The sequence below is a fragment of the Phyllostomus discolor genome, chromosome 9 (genome assembly GCF_004126475.2).
Source record: "Phyllostomus discolor isolate MPI-MPIP mPhyDis1 chromosome 9, mPhyDis1.pri.v3, whole genome shotgun sequence".
Classification (NCBI taxonomy): Eukaryota; Metazoa; Chordata; class Mammalia; order Chiroptera; family Phyllostomidae; genus Phyllostomus; species Phyllostomus discolor.
This window is the reverse complement of record NC_040911.2, coordinates 56,451,848-56,467,954: the sequence shown is the minus strand read 5'-3', so window position 1 is coordinate 56,467,954 and position 16,107 is coordinate 56,451,848. Positions and strand designations below refer to the sequence as shown.

Here is a 16,107-nt window from a genome sequence, read left to right as displayed (position 1 = left end):
GTCAAAGGAAGGCCCTTAAATCTAAATGTCCAGTGCATCTTCCACTTTTGGATGATACAGTTAATTCAACAGAAAGTCATTGATTGCCTAATATGTGCAAGGCAATGTGCTAAGTGATAAAGGGAATTTAGAAAGATGAATAAGGCATATTTCTAGCCATTAAGAAGTTGAGGGATAGAAAGAGCCATGTATGCAAATAAGTGAAGGAGATCATGACAAGTACCTTAAAAGAGATACAAATAAGACCCAGAAATCCAGAGACTGCAACAAGTAACAGAAATATATTTTATATATTGTGACTTTAAGTACATCCCTCTACAAGAAAAGTAATTGTGTAAGAACTTCCAATTGACTGTAATAATAAACACAAAGTTTTTAAGTGATGTTTTTTGCTCTCTCCTCCAAAGTACCACAATGAATATTCTTAAATGTCAGGGCCATATTTCCTGACCTGAAATATGGCTCCCGAAACTAAGGCGAATTCAATGGAAGGAGAGACACTCTTGTACTTGCAGACACTCCTCTCATCAGTGACCTCATTTCATGCACACCCAATCTGACAACCCTGATCTGCACAATCAGTCAAAAAAATTTTAAAGTGCTAGTCTCAGGCTAAACCAGGTCCCTTTACTGTAGAGAGGGTCGTAGAAGAGTCACTGCATTTGTGGAGTGCTGGTTGATGCTTGGCTAAATATATAGATTTTTATAGCAATATCTATTACTAAGAACCAAACCTAAGAACTTCTCTGATCTCATGACATTTACTGAACATCACTATTACTTAACATCTTTTGCCTACCATTGCACTAGTCAGATGGTTATTTGCATTATCATCTGTTTTTCAACTTTCAATACTGCATCTTCAGTAACTAGTACTGTACCTGACATGTGTGCCTGGAATGAATGAATGAGAAATTTAACTTTTCCTATGCTTTCTGAGTTTGTTCACGTGGATGTATTGTAAGCTTATTCAGGGCAAAGTCCATTTTTTACATATTTTAAGTTTATTTCAAATGCCTGGCACACAGTACTCAATGAATCCAAGAGTGATGGGAACAACTCTTTTAACCATGGTTGGGACTTATGTCAGGTGTAAGAGGTGATAGAAGAGGACTTTGGAGGAAGACTTTTTTCTCTTTTTGCTGAAAGAGCCTGGCCTGTTTCTTGTATGAATCTAGGGACTGAGATTATAAACTCAGGAAGCTTTTAGCTACTTTCTCTCTTATCTGGCTGGATAAATAATTTAGCCCCTTATAGTGCCAAGTCTGAGCAGCAGTGTTTCCAGGGAGTGGACATGCTCGCTTTGGTTAACTGCAGAGCTCTGCTGTTCATGGGTCCCCTTTCAATGTAGTACTGTGGTAGATAGAAGTTCCATAGTCCAACAAAAAGTGGGGGTAGGTTGGCCTTAAAGAAGGTGATTTATCTATAGTATTTAACCCTGGCAACCACCAATCAGGTAATAACAAGATGATTTAGTTACCTGTTCTGCAAGACACAGGAGAGATATTATTATGCTGGTCAGTAGTTTCCCCCTAGGTCTGCCTGCCTAAAGCATCATTAACTTCCCTTCATTTGATCTTAGCCAAAAGTCCAAGAAGTGATCATTAACTTCTCTTAACTTGGGGTACCTAATAGGATACAAGACACATTTCCTTTTTTAAAAAAGATCTCTCTCTTTTTAAGATTTTTATTTATATTTTTTTGTGTTTAGAGAGGGAAGGGAGGGAGAAAGAGAGAGAGAGAGAAACATCAATGTGCGGTTGCTGGGGGCCGTGGCCTGCAACCCTGGCATGTCTCCTGGCTGGGAATCGAACATGCAATACTTTGGTTCCCAGCCTGCGCTCAATCCACTGAGCTACAAGACACATTTCTATTAATACTTCTCTGAAGTGACCCTGAGAGAATTATTAATCAAAAAAATTTCACAGTTTAAAAATATAGGCATACAGCCCTGGCTGGCATAGCTCAATGGATTGAGTGCGGGCTGGGAACCAAAGTGTCCCAGGTTCGATTCCCAGCCAGGGTACATTCCTGGGTTGCAGGCCATAACCCCCAGCAACCGCACATTGATGTTTTTCTCTCTCTCTCTGTCTCTCTCTCTCCCCCTTCCTTCCCTCCCTAAAAATAAATAAATAAAAAAATAAAATCTTAAAAAAAGTAAATAAATAAAATGTTTTAAAAAAATATAGGCATACAAGATAAATGCATCCTTAAAGGCAAGGCATGAGTCATTATATTTTCCAAGGTACCAAGCATAATATCTTTTTTCTAAAAGAAAATCTTGATAATATTTGCTTAATAACTATTAAAAAGATTATAAGTTTTTGGAATAATTATCTTGTATATAAATAAGATGATTTATAGAGAGTGATAATTTGTGCTCATTCCCATATGTGCCTAGTAACTGGTGGAGTAAGAGCATAATTAAAAAAATGATGACATATGAATTAGCATAAACTAATTAAAATAATACATTTTATTAAAATGAGAGTTTGTGATCATTGATATTCTTTAAGGCATCAAAATTTGTTTCAACTATTTTATTTTTTAAAATATATGACATTATTGAGCTAGGACTCTAAGATGGCATCGGAGTAGGAAGGAGCAGATTTGGCTTCCCTCTGCACAGGGGAGAAAATCCTGGCAGATCTATGGAGTAGAGGAGAAAGCAACCAACATACTTCAGCATATGTGAAAATAGGGGACCAAGGATTGTGGCAGAACTGAAAAACCGGACCCTAAGAGGAGTGCTGCAACACGGTAGGGTCCCAGGAACCAGCACGGGATCCAGGGGCTGCAGCCCCAGGCCCAGAGCTCAGTTGCTGGGTTTGCCACAGAGTGCTTGGGAGAGAGCCAGGACAACTGCTCCCTCCCCAGCCAAACAAGGTCTGAGTGGCACTGGGAGGAACCCAGCTGCTAGCAAACACAGAAGGGCTGTGAGCACCCTTGGAGGCTGTGGACACTGGCGAGGTTGGGTTATGAATTGGGCCCTGATCCCCACAGTCACCGGTTTGGCTGGAGAGTTGGGCTGTGGGAAAAGCCAGGCCATTGTGTGGAGCGTCAGGCTTGAATAGGAGGAATTTCTCAAGAGGAAGGAGTGAAAAGACAGACACTGTTTGGGGAATTCTCCTAAAGTGATCAATTGCTCCACTCTCTGTGCCACCCAGACAAGGGCATGCAGGCGTGTGCAGAGAGAGCATCCCAGCACCCCAGCCCACAGCAGTAACCCTGGGGAAAGGCCTGATTCCCACACCCAGGGCGCAAGGCTGAGGAGCCACAATAGCTTCCCAGACAGTGTCACCGCTGACCAAGGAAGAAAAGCATTACCAATCACCCCTCAGCCTGCCACAGCCAGCGAGAGCAGAAAAACTGGTTTGGCCACTTTGAAACCAAGAGACTTTTTAATTTGATTCTGTTTTTTAACAATTCTTAATTTTTAAATTTTATTATTTTTATTCTCTTTTCATTTCTTTTTCCTCTCTTTCCTGCTTTCTTCTTTTATTCCTTCCTCCTTTTTCCTCCAATTTTATCTCTTCTTCCTTCCTTTGTCTGCCTTTTCTATTTTTACTTTTTAAATACCTACAAGTGAGACAAAATCCTGGATCTGTGAAAAAATCCAAAGTTGAACCCCAAGAAGGGGCATCACAACAGCTGGGACAGTGAGACAAATTTTACCCTGCTATCACAGAGAACCTGCAAGTTATTGCACATTTGTATTATTATCATTTTCCCAGTACTCTTACATCTTTTTTAATGGTATTTTTGTATCCCTCTTCTTTTTGTATAGTCTGCTTTGCTAGGCTGGCTATATTGTATGACCTGACAGCTTTCCCTTGATATCTCTTGCATAGTGTATTGCTAATCTACTGTCCTTTAACTCACCTGTGTTCCATTAGCACACTACTCGAGGTTCTGTACTCCTTATTCTTGTTACCTAGATCTCATAGATTCTGTCATATGATTGTTGCCCTAATATTATTGTAAATAATTGCTGTTCCATGCAATTGTGATTACTTCACAACACCCCTTCCAGATCCCATTTCAAAGTTTCCTGAACTCTATTACTGTAGTGGATAACTATATTCTCTCATATACTACACCTATTTACTATCCTTTACTCTCACCTTACCTCAGAATCTGACCTCCCAAAACCTAGCTGCTTTATAGATCCACCTCACAATCCTTCCTTCCCCAACAACAGTCTTATCTTCTTTCCATCCTTTCTAAAAATCAGCTAGCTGGTGGAAGATCACGGTTAACACTATACATAGTCAAAGGATCTCCTATCTCTTCTCTACTGGCTGCTACTGTAAATATCATAGAATACTCTCTTGCAGTCTTAAACCATTTTGCCTCCCCCCTCCAACTGATCACAAAAAAACAGTAGGTGGAAGCTGTGAACACCAGGATAACCACTGGAAGAGGAAACCCAACAACAAAGGAACCACCAACAGAGAACAACAGAAGAAGGTGAAGGAGGGAGAGGAAGCCACACTAACCTCAATCCAGGACCTATCTGGAAAAACAACTAAACAGTAGAGACAGTCCCAATACAAACAACTGAACAAGAGCAAGAGAGAATCCTTAAAACCTTATACACACAGAAGAACCAGCTTCAACACAACCTGCCCTCACCAGCACAACAAAATACAAAAGGTGGTGGACAGAGTGACCCTCATTTAACCAGCTGGTGGTAAGAACCCACCAAAGAAAGACACAACAACAATCAAAACCCAAAGGCAAATACAAAGCCAACTTAAATGACAGCCCAAGACCAGTGAGCTTGGGAGATCAAGGACTGCACCACTGAAACTCACTGCTATTCTACTACAGAAGTTCACACCGCAAACCCAGGGAGCCAGAACAGATCAATTTAAGAAGCTGAGGCTAATAAGAAGAATCTCACCAACAATGGGAAGACAAAGAAACAATCCACAAATGAAAGGAAAGGAGGAAGCCTCAGAAAGAATGCTAAATGAAATAGAGGCAACTCAACTATCAGATATTGAGTTCAAAACAATGATTGTCAGGAAGCTCAATGAGCTCACAATGAGCTACCAGAAACTACAGGGAGCTAAAATGAAAACTACATCAACATGAAAAAGGAAATAGAAACTCTCAACAAAGGCTAAGGGGAAATGAAGAATACAATTACTGAACTGAAGAACACAGTAGAAGGAATGAAAAGCAGGATTAATGAAGCAGAAGGCTGGATCAGCAAATTGGAGGACAAAGTAGAAAAGAACACCCAGAAAGAGCAAGTAAAGGAAAAGAGGCTCAGAAAGAAGGAAGAAGGATTAAGAGAAATGCAAGACAATATGAAATGTAATAATATCTGTATAATAGGGATACCAGAAAGAGAAGAAGAAGAGTAAGGGATAGAAAACCTATTTGAAAAAGTAATGATGGAAAACTTCCCTAATTTGATGAGAGAAAAAGTCACACAAATCCAGGAAACACAGAGAGTCCCAATCAAGAGGAACCCAAAGAGGCCCACGTCAAGACACATCATAATTAAAATGGCAAAATTTCAAGACAAAGAGAGAATATTAAAGGAAGCAAGAAAGAAACAGGAAGTAACATACAAGGGAGCCCCAATAAGGTTAACAGCTGACTTCTCAACGGAAACACTCCAAGCCAGAAGAGAATGGCAAGAAATATTCCAAGTAATGAGAACCAGAGGTCTGCAACCAAGGCTACTTTACCCAGCAAGGCTCTCAATCAAGATAGAAGGCCAAATAAGAAGCTTCCCTGACAAAAGGAGTCTAAAAGAATACACCTCCGGCAAACCAACTTTGCAAGAGATGCTAAAGGGCCTGCTTTAAGGAAACAAGGAAAAAGAGAGAGAGAGGGAGAGAGAGAGGGGAACACAGGTACGAAAATGGCAATGAATAAGTACCTATCAGTAATGACCTTAAATGTAAATGGATTATATGCTCCAATCAAAAGACATAGAATAGCTGAATGGATAACAAAGCATGACCCACACATTTGTTGCCTACAAAAGATCCACCTCAGGACAAAAGATCTACACAGGCTAAAAGTGAAGGGCTGGAAACAAATTTTCCAAGCAAAAGAACAGGAAAAAAGAAAGCCAGGGTAGCAATACTCATATCAGACAAAATAGACTTCCAAAAAAGGGTCATAAAAAAAGACCCAGAGGGTCACTTCCTAATACTCAAGGGAAGAATCCACCACAAGACATAAACACTGAAAATATATATGCACCCAACATAAGAGCACCCAAATACATAAAGAAAATTCTAGAGGACTTTAAAAAGGATATTGACAGCAACACAATAATACTAGGCAATTTTAACACCTATCAAAAATGGACAGATCTTCCAAACAAAATATCAACCAAGATACTGTGGCATTGAACAATGCCCTAGAGGAAATGGACTTAACTGATATATACAGAGCCCTCCATTCCAAAGAAGCAAAATACACATTCTTTTAAAATGTACACAGAATATTTTCAAAGATAGACCACATGATAAGACACAAAACAAGCCTCAACAATTTCAAGAAAATTGAAATCATACCAAGCATTTTATTTGACCACAAGGGACTGAAGCTAGACACCAACCCGAAGGAAAAAACCCCAAAACACTCTAAACCATGGAGATTAAATAGCATGCTATTAAACAATGAATGGGTCAAGAATAATATTAGGGAAGAAATCAAAAGGCTTCTGGAAACAAATGAAAATGAACTCACAACAACCCAAAACTTATGGGACACAGCCAAGGCAGTCCTGAGAGGGAAGTTCATAGTGATACAGGCCCACCTAAAAAAGTTAGAAACATTTCAAACAAACAACCTAACCCTACATCTACAAGAACTCGAGAAACAACAACAATGGCAGCCTAGAGCAAGCAGAAGGAAGGAAATAACCAAGATAAGAGCAGAATTAAACAACATAGACACTAAAAGCACAGTTCTAAGGATAAACGAATCCAGGAGCTGGTTCTTTGAAATGATAACAAAATTGACGAACTTTTAAGCAGGCTCATCAAGAAAAAAAGAGAAAGGATCCAAACAAACACAATCAGAAATGAAAGAGGAGAGATTACAACTGACACCACAGAAATACAAAGGATCGTAAGAAATTACTATGAAGAATTGTATGCCAAGAAATTTGAAAACCTAGGTGAAATGGACAAATTTCTAGAAAAATATAATCTTCCAAAACTCAATGAAAAAGAACCAGAAAGCCTGAACAGACCAATAACAGCAGATGAAATTGAAGCAGTAATCAAAAAACTCCTGACACACAAAAGTCTGTGTCCAGATTGTTTCACAGGTGCCTTCTACAAAGCATTTAAGGAAGAGCTAATCCCAATCCTTCACAGACTATTCCAAAAAAACCAGAATGATGGAAGACTCCCAAACTCTTTTTATGAAGCCAGCATCACCCTAATCCCAAAACCAGATAAAGACACAACAAAGAAAGAAAACTTCAGGCCAATATCACTGATGAACATAGACGCTAAAATTCTCAACAAAATATTGGCAACCCGCATCCAGCAATACATTAAAAAGATCATACACCATGACCAAGTGGGATTCATCCCAGGGATGCAAGGATGGTACAATATTCATAAGTCAGTAAATGTAATACATCACATAAGCAAAAGCAAAGACAAAAATCACATGATCATATCAATAAATGCAGAAAAAGCATTTGAGTAGGTACAGCACCATTTTTGATAAAAACACTCAGCAAGTGGGAATAGAGGGAGCATTCCTCAACATAATAAAGGCCATATATGAGAGACCTACAACCAACATCATACTCAATGGGCAAAAATTAAATTCTTTTCCATTAAGATCAAGAACAAGACAAGGCTGTCCACTTTCACCACTTCTATTCAATATAGTACTGGAAGTTTTAGCCACAGCAATCAGACAAGAAAAATAAATAAAAGGCATCCAAATCGGAAAGGAGGAAACAAATCTGTCACTGTTTGCAGGTGACATGATAGTGTACCTAGAAAATCCTATAGACTCGAGCAAAAAACTGCTTGACCTAATCACCAAATTTGGCAAAACAGCGGGATACAAAGTCAATACCCAGAAATCAAAGGCATTTTTGTATACCAACAATGAAATAGTAGAAACAGAAATCTAGAGAAAAATCCCATTTGAAATAGCAAAAAGAAAAATAAAATACCTAGGAATAAATCTAACCAAGGAAGTAAAAGACCTGCATTCCAGAAACTACATAACACTGAAGAAAGAAATTAAAGAAGACACAAACAAATGGAAACATATGCCATGTTCATGGATTGGAAGAATTAATATCATCAAAATGTCCATATTACCCAAAGCAATTTACACATTCAATGCAATACCTATTAAAGTACCAATGGCATATTTCACAGACATAGAACAAACACTTGAAAAAATTTATATGGAATCATAAACGACCCTGAATAGCTGCTGCAATTTTGAGAGAAAAGCAAAGTAGGAGGGATCACAATACCTGATATCAAACTGTATTACAAGGCCACTGTAATCAAAACAGCCTGGTACTGGCATAAAAACAGGCACATAGACCAATGGAACAGAACAGAGAGCCCAGAAATAAGCCCAAGTCTCTACAGTCAATTAATATTTGACAAAGGGGACAGCAACATAAAATGGAATAAAAACAGTCTCTTGAACAAATGGTGTTGGGAAAACTGGACAGCTACGTGCAAAAAAAATGAAACTCAAGCACCAACTTACACCATATACAAAAATAAATTCAAGGTGGATAAAAGACTTAAATATAAGCCGTGTTACCATTAAAGTCCTAGAAGAAAAAATAGGCAGGAAAATCTCAGATATTTCATGTGGTAACATTTTTACTGATATGTCCCTCAGAGCAAGGGATATAAAAGAAAGAATAAACAAATGGGATCTCATAAAAATAAAAAGCTTCTGCACAGCTAAAGAAAACAGTATCAAAATAAAAAGAGAACCAACCATATGGGGAAACATATTTGCTAATGATACCTCAGACAAGGGTTTAATCTTCAAAATATGTAAAGAACTTACACGACTCCACTCTAAGAAGACAAGCAACCCAAATAAAAAGTGGGCAAAGGACTTGAACAGACACTCTCCAAGGAGGACATAGAGAGCATTCAGAAACACATGAAAAGGTGTTCAGTATTGCTGGCCATCAGAGACATGCAAATTAAAACCACAGTGAGATATCACTTCACACCAGTTCAGAATGGCCATCATAAACAAAGCAACAAACAGCAAGTGTTGGAGAGGTTGTGGAGAAAAGGGAACCCTAGTGCACTGTTGGTGGGACTGCAGACTGGTACAACCACTATGGAAAACAGTATGGAGTTTTCTCAGAAAACTAAAAATGGATCTGCCTTTTGACCCAGCAATTCCACTGCTGGGACTCTATCCTAAGAATACTAAAACACCAATTCAAAAGAACCTATGCATCCCAATGTTCATAGCAGCACAATTTACAATAGCTAGGTGCTGGAAGCAACCTAGATGCCCATCAGTAAATGAATGGATCAAAAAACTATGGTACATTTACACAATGGAATTCTATGCAGCAGAAAGAAAGAAGGAGCTCCTACCCTTTGCAACAGCATGGATGGAGCTGGAAAACATTATGCTAAGCGAAACAAGCCAGGCAGTGAAAGACAAATACCACATGATATCACCTTTAACAGGAATCTAAACAACAAAACAAAACAAAACAAAACTAGCAAAATACAACCAAAGACACTGAAATAGGGGATAGTCTGACAGTGACCAGAGGGGAGAGAAGAGGGAATTTCAGGGGGGAATGGGTAGGGTTTACAGGAACAAATTTGGAGGACACATGGACAAAAACTAGGGGTGGGGGGTAATGGGGGGGAAGGGTGGAGGGTCGGGTGGGTGGCCTGTAATGGGAGTAGGGGGGAGAAAAATGTACTTGAACAATGATTAAAATAAAAAAAAAATTTAAAAAAAGGAGAATCAGTAGGGAAAAAAATACGCTAGGAGAGTTTCAAGCAATTTTCTGGAGTACATCGAATAGCTAAGTTAAAGTAAGCCTTATGTTCTTTTTTTTTGTAAATGTACTCAAACCTGAAATAGAAGTCTCAGAAAAAAGTAAATTGAAATGGAAAATTTTTGATTTAGTCCAGAGGTGTCAAACTCATTTTCACTGGGGGTCACATTAGCCTCACAGTTGCCTTCAAAGGGGTGAATGTAATTTCAACTCCTTAACAGTTAAGGAATAGTTACATTTATACAATCCTAAAATTATTTTGGCATAATTTTAGGTGAAATTATGAGTTTGACATCCCTGGTAAAAATGAGTTTGACACCCCTGATTTAGATGATATCTAGGAAGGATTGAACATTTTCAAAGAGCTTTAGAAAGTAAACAGAACTGGACACACACTCATTCTGGATCTTAAATTAACACTCTCTAGATAACTCCCAGAAATGTTGGTTAATAGAAAATCCTTGGACTAGGGACAGTACTGCCTAAAACAAATGCTTCTACCTAAGACCATGCAAACAGATTCTGCTGAAACAATTGTCACACTCTTTATGTACTTTTATTCTTTATTCCTTTTATCACATTTGTTCTCTTTATTGGTTTACTAAGGGGTGATGACCATCTTAACTTTATAATTTGGCTCTTTCAAACTATTGCTTGAGCAGCAAATTTGAATCATGGTATAAAACTATGTTATACTAACATTACCAATAATACGGAAATGAACTATTTTTATGTTTGATCAATACATTTAACATTTACTTTTTATTTTTTCCAAAAAGATCAACTGATTCCTTGGGATCTGTGCTCTATACTTCCTTGTTGGTAATAGTTGAACTATCTTTTTCTAGTTTGTTGAGAATGAAACTCAAGGCTCCTAAGTGCACATTTCTAGCTGTTTTCCTTCTTTTCATTTTTATTTATTTGTTTTTTAAAAAAGATTTTATTTATTTATTTTTTAAAGAGGGGAAGGGACGGGAAAGAGAGGGAGAGAAACATCAATGTGTGGTTGCCTCTTGCATGCCTCTCCACTAGCGACTTGGCCCCAAACCCAGACATGTACCCTAGACTATGAATGACCAGCGACCCTTTGATTTGCAGGCCAGCACTCAACCACTGAGCCACACCAATCAGGCCTCCTTTTCATTTTTAATAAAATGCCTGCCACACTTGGTTAATAAAATAAAAACAAAAAGTCCTTGCATTGAGAGAGGGGGATAAAAATTTTCTTGGGATTTAATAGTGGCTGGTTATCATGAATCCAAAGACAATATGCACAGAGCTCCACTGAGGCTGATCACAGCTCCTGGATTCAGGTTGTTTGTGATTCAAGACCAAGGCCAATTGTTCTATCAGATGCTTAGTCAGATCTTTCAAGTATGTAGTTCTCTCAGAGTGGACTATTTCTTATAAAGGGTCTGAAGGGATTAAACCCTTCCTGAGTGGTATAAGTGAACACTAGTGGGACAGATTCCTATGGATAACACTTTTATCATAGGTTCTATTCAACTCAAATGATCCTCAAAAATTTGTCCCTCACATTGGCTGATATAGAAAATAGTAAACCAACCAATTAAAATGCCTTTTCCAAAATAGTTATGGAAATTAGCATGGCTTTGGATTTTTCTATTGCTAACTGGAGAGAGTGTGCCATTCATTGCTAAAAATTCATTTAGTACCTTGATTAACACCACAGAGGATGTAGAACAATTTCTATTTATGCAAAAACAAAAAGCAAACTGACTATTAAGGAAGACTTAGGGAGTTTTGGGGACTTATTTTCATGGTTAGGCCTGGAAAAATTGAGATCATGTCATTAGAGTGCCCTCCAAACCCTTCTTGTGACGCTTTGTTGTATATTACATAGTTTGACTCATTTATCTACAGTCTTAAATCTACATAGTCGCTGTCCTAATGAAGATTTCAAAAAAATTTATTTAAAGAAAAAAAACAGAATGAACTCATGCTGATTAACATGCACACTGAAAATGAGAGCCAGGGATAAACCTTGTCTTCAAGAAGAATCAACAGTGTAGAACACCTGGACACCCCTGAAACCCTGTTTCTTTGGCTGATAGAAAACTAAAATGGAAGAATGAGAATATATAAAAGTTCCATACCTCTAGGAAAAGACTAACTGTTCTATAGTCATGGTAACAAATCAATATGAGAGCTGGCTTTCAACCTGATTAATCAATCCATGACAACTTGCTAAAGCAAACATGCCTCTGGAACCCATAAGTCAGATGGAACCTCATACTCTGAAAAGCAGCCAACCAGTAGCTGACTCACTCCATTGATCCTCTGTGAAGGCTGATCTACCCCTGCCTCTGTAATAACATTAAATCACACTTCTAAGGTTCACATAATACACTCCCACCATTGTAACAATTATAATCCAAAATAAACTCCTGCTGAAAAATTCTATATAAGATTACCAGTTAGCTTTGCTCAATGAAAACATCTCTGGATCAGCAAACAATTCTGGCACTTAAGTAAGCAGTAAATTCAGCCTTTTGATTTCAGATACTGAGTGCTGGTGTCATCCTTTAACAACAATCAAAATTAACATTTAATTGAGACAGACTAAATTAATCTTTACTCACAGAGATATTAAAGTAACTCAGTTTACTTTACCTAATTTTTCTCTATCACACTTAGACTTACACTGCTCCTGGAGCCATGCATATCCATCTCCTTTTTCTTCATTTGACTATTCCTACCTGTAAGGTGGGTTAGTTGACACTTCACTATGTCCTCATAGGCATGCACTTAACTGTATGCATATTTGATCTGCCTATGTCCTGTCCTAGTCATTAAGTTTCTTGTGAGTATAGAATGTGTCTTCCTTCTCTGGGTCTTGAGCATCCAGACTGGGTTTTGGCATACCTATGCTACAAAAAGCATTTGCTGAATTAATGACAGTATGTTAATAAATTTAATTATCTCTCCAATGGAAATTATTAATCTGTCTGATATCAATGTTACTCAATTGAGCTTTGCGTGTTTTCAGAGACATACAAAAGAATGCTTAGCATCACTAGGCATCAAAGACATGCAAATTAAGAGGACTTCTGGTCAAGATGGATGCATAGGTAGACACGCTGTGCCTCCTCGCAGAACCAAAATAAGAACCACAACGATTTAGAAATTAAAAAAAAAAACAGTACTGACAGAAAATTAAACTATATGGAAGTCTGACAACCAAGGAGTTAAAAGTAGACACATTCATCCAGACCAGTAGGAGAGGCAGAGTCAGGTATCCGGATAGAGAGGGGTCGAGGCAAGGCAGTGGCTGGAAGACCCCGGGTGCCCAAGGCAGCAGCTGGGGGACCTCGGGAGAGCAAGGCAGTAGTGGGTAGACCCTGTGAAGTGGCAGATTGTGGAGCATGGAGTGCAAGGTGGCTGGCAGACTGGGTGGTCCCATATTCATGCACAGATAAACCAGGCAAAACTGGGAAGCAGGACAAGCTGCACAACACAGCGCCGGGAAATAAATCCTTAACACATCAATTGAAAACACCTGTGAGGGTTGAGGTGCTGGGAGAAACTCCCAGCCTCACAGAAGAGTTTGTTGGAAAGGCCCATAGGGTCCCAGAATGTACACAAACTCACCCACAATGGGAATCAGTACCAGAAGGGCCCACTTTGCTGGGGGGAAGCAGGAGGAGTGACTGAAATCTGGCAGAGAGTGGAGCAAGCACCATTGTTCCCTCTCAGACTCCTGCCCCACATATAGGGTCACAACAGAGTGATGTGGGCTACCCCACCCTGGTGAATACCTAAGGCTCCACACCTCACTATGTAACAGGCACATCAGACAAAAAAAAATGGCTCAAACAAAAGACCAGATCAAAACGCCAGAAAAAATACAACTAAGCAATGAAGAGATAGCCAACCTATCAGATGCATAGTTCAAAACATTGGTAATCAGGATGCTCACAAAATTGGCTGAATTTTGTCACAAATTAGATGAAAAAAAAAATGAAGGCTATGCTAAGTGAAATAAAGGAAAAAAAGTGAGGAGAGGCTTAGGAACCTCCAGGACAACTTTAAATTTTCCAATATCCGAATTATAGGGGTACCAGAAAGAGAAGAGGAAGAGCAAGAAGTGGAAAACTTATTTGAACAAATAATAAAGGAGAACTTCCCCCATTTGGCGAAGGAAATAGACTTTCTGGATGTCCAGGAAACTCAGAGAGTCCCAAAGAAGTTGGACCCAAAGAGGAACACACCAAGGCACATCATAATTACATTACCCAAGATTAAAGACAAGGAAAGAATCTGAAAAGCAGCAAGACAAAAGGAGACAGTTACCTACAAAGGAGTTCCCATCAGGCTGTCAGCTGATTTCTCAAAGAGACCTTGCAGGCAAGAATGGGCTGGAAAGAAGTATTTCAAGTCATGAAAGGCAAGGACCTAAATCCAAGATTTCTCTATCCAGCAAAGCTTTCATTTAGAATGGAAGGGCAGATAAAGTGCTTTTCAGATAAGGTCAAGTTAAAGGAGTTCATCATCACCAAGCCCTTATTATATGAAATGTTAAAGGGACTTATCTAAGAAAAAGAAGATAAAAAGACATGTATAGTAAAATGACAACAAACTCACAACTATTAACAACCACACCTAAAACAAAAACAAAGCCCAACTAAGCAAACAACTAGAACAGAAAGAGAACCACAGAAATGGGGATCACATGGAGGGTTAACAACAGGGGAGTGGGAGGAGGAGAGAGGGGGAAATGGCATGGAGAATAAGTAGCATAGAGGGTAGGTAGTAAATAGACAGGGGGAGGGCAAGAATAGTATGGGAAATGTAGAAGCTAAAGAACTTATGACACATGGACATGAACTAGAGGGGGGAATGTGGGTGGGAGAGGGTGTGCAGGGTGGGAGGGAATGAATGAAGGGGAGAAATGGGACAACTGTAATAGCATAATCAATAAAATATATTAAAATAAAAATTATTTTAAATTTATTTTCCATTGAGGGATAATTGACATTAGATTAGATTCAGGTGTACAACATAAGGATTTGCTATTTGTATGAGAGATAATTTTTTAAAGACCTAGTTAGAACTTTAAGTTCAAATTTTTATCAATTCCATTTGTTCTTAGATTGACAAAGACCTATATATCCTGTTAATTCAGGACTTCTAGAGGAGATGTCATGAGCTTGGCTGGAGTATGTGCGTTTGTACCTTATCTCACTCATCTTGCTATTGAACACACACACACACACACACACACACACACTCACACAACTGATATGCCTACATAGTCGGGAACCAGTTTTCCTAACTCATCTCATGTGGAGAGTATCGAGGTTATGATCATTGGCAAGAATAATGAAATACTGAAACCCTGAAGCCCAAATCTTGAAGGCAGAGAGTGCAGAGCCAGTACCATCCAACTTACAAATAAATGTGGTTATTACTTCCTACCCTCACCTGACTCAAGGTAAAGACAGAGCTAGGAATTTCCCTAAGGACCTCTGTTAATAACTTAGGATGACTACTGAAGCAGCCTTAATGGAATGATAGAATAAAAATCAATAACCTTGATGTAAGGAAGGAGTAGCACAGTGGTAGTAAATAAAGCTTTATTGTTTGATGACTGGTTCTGATTACTGCTATGCCACCTCATAACTATAAGTTTGAATAAAGCACTTAACCTGAAATTTTGTTCTTTCCCTTTAAAAACTGTGAAATAAATATTATACAAAAAGAATTGTGTCTCATAAATAAAGTGTGTATAAAACATGTATATAGTATTTATTTTTCCATTCTGGCTGAGATGTAGTAGTTTATGGCAGGCTAATGATCCTTACAACCAGGAAAAATCATACGTTGGAAAAAAAAACACATTTAAAAGATAGTGGAACCTTGGCTGCTGTGGCTCAGCGGACTGAGTGCTGGCCTGCAAACCAAAGGGTTGCAGGTTTGATTCCCAGTCTGGGCACATGCCTGGGTTGCAGACCATGTCCCCAAGTGTGGGGTGCATGAGAGGCAACCACACATTGATGTTTCTCTCTGTCTCTTTCTCCCTCCCTTCCCCTCTCTCTAAAAATAAATAAATAAATAAATAAATAATGTAA

General features: G+C 38.7%; 1 protein-coding gene across 1 annotated transcript in view; it reads right to left on the bottom strand.

The window, feature by feature from the left end:
• The window catches only part of KBTBD12 (kelch repeat and BTB domain containing 12), a 60,398-nt gene that overhangs the window by 25,992 nt on the left and 18,299 nt on the right, over window positions 1–16,107 (bottom strand).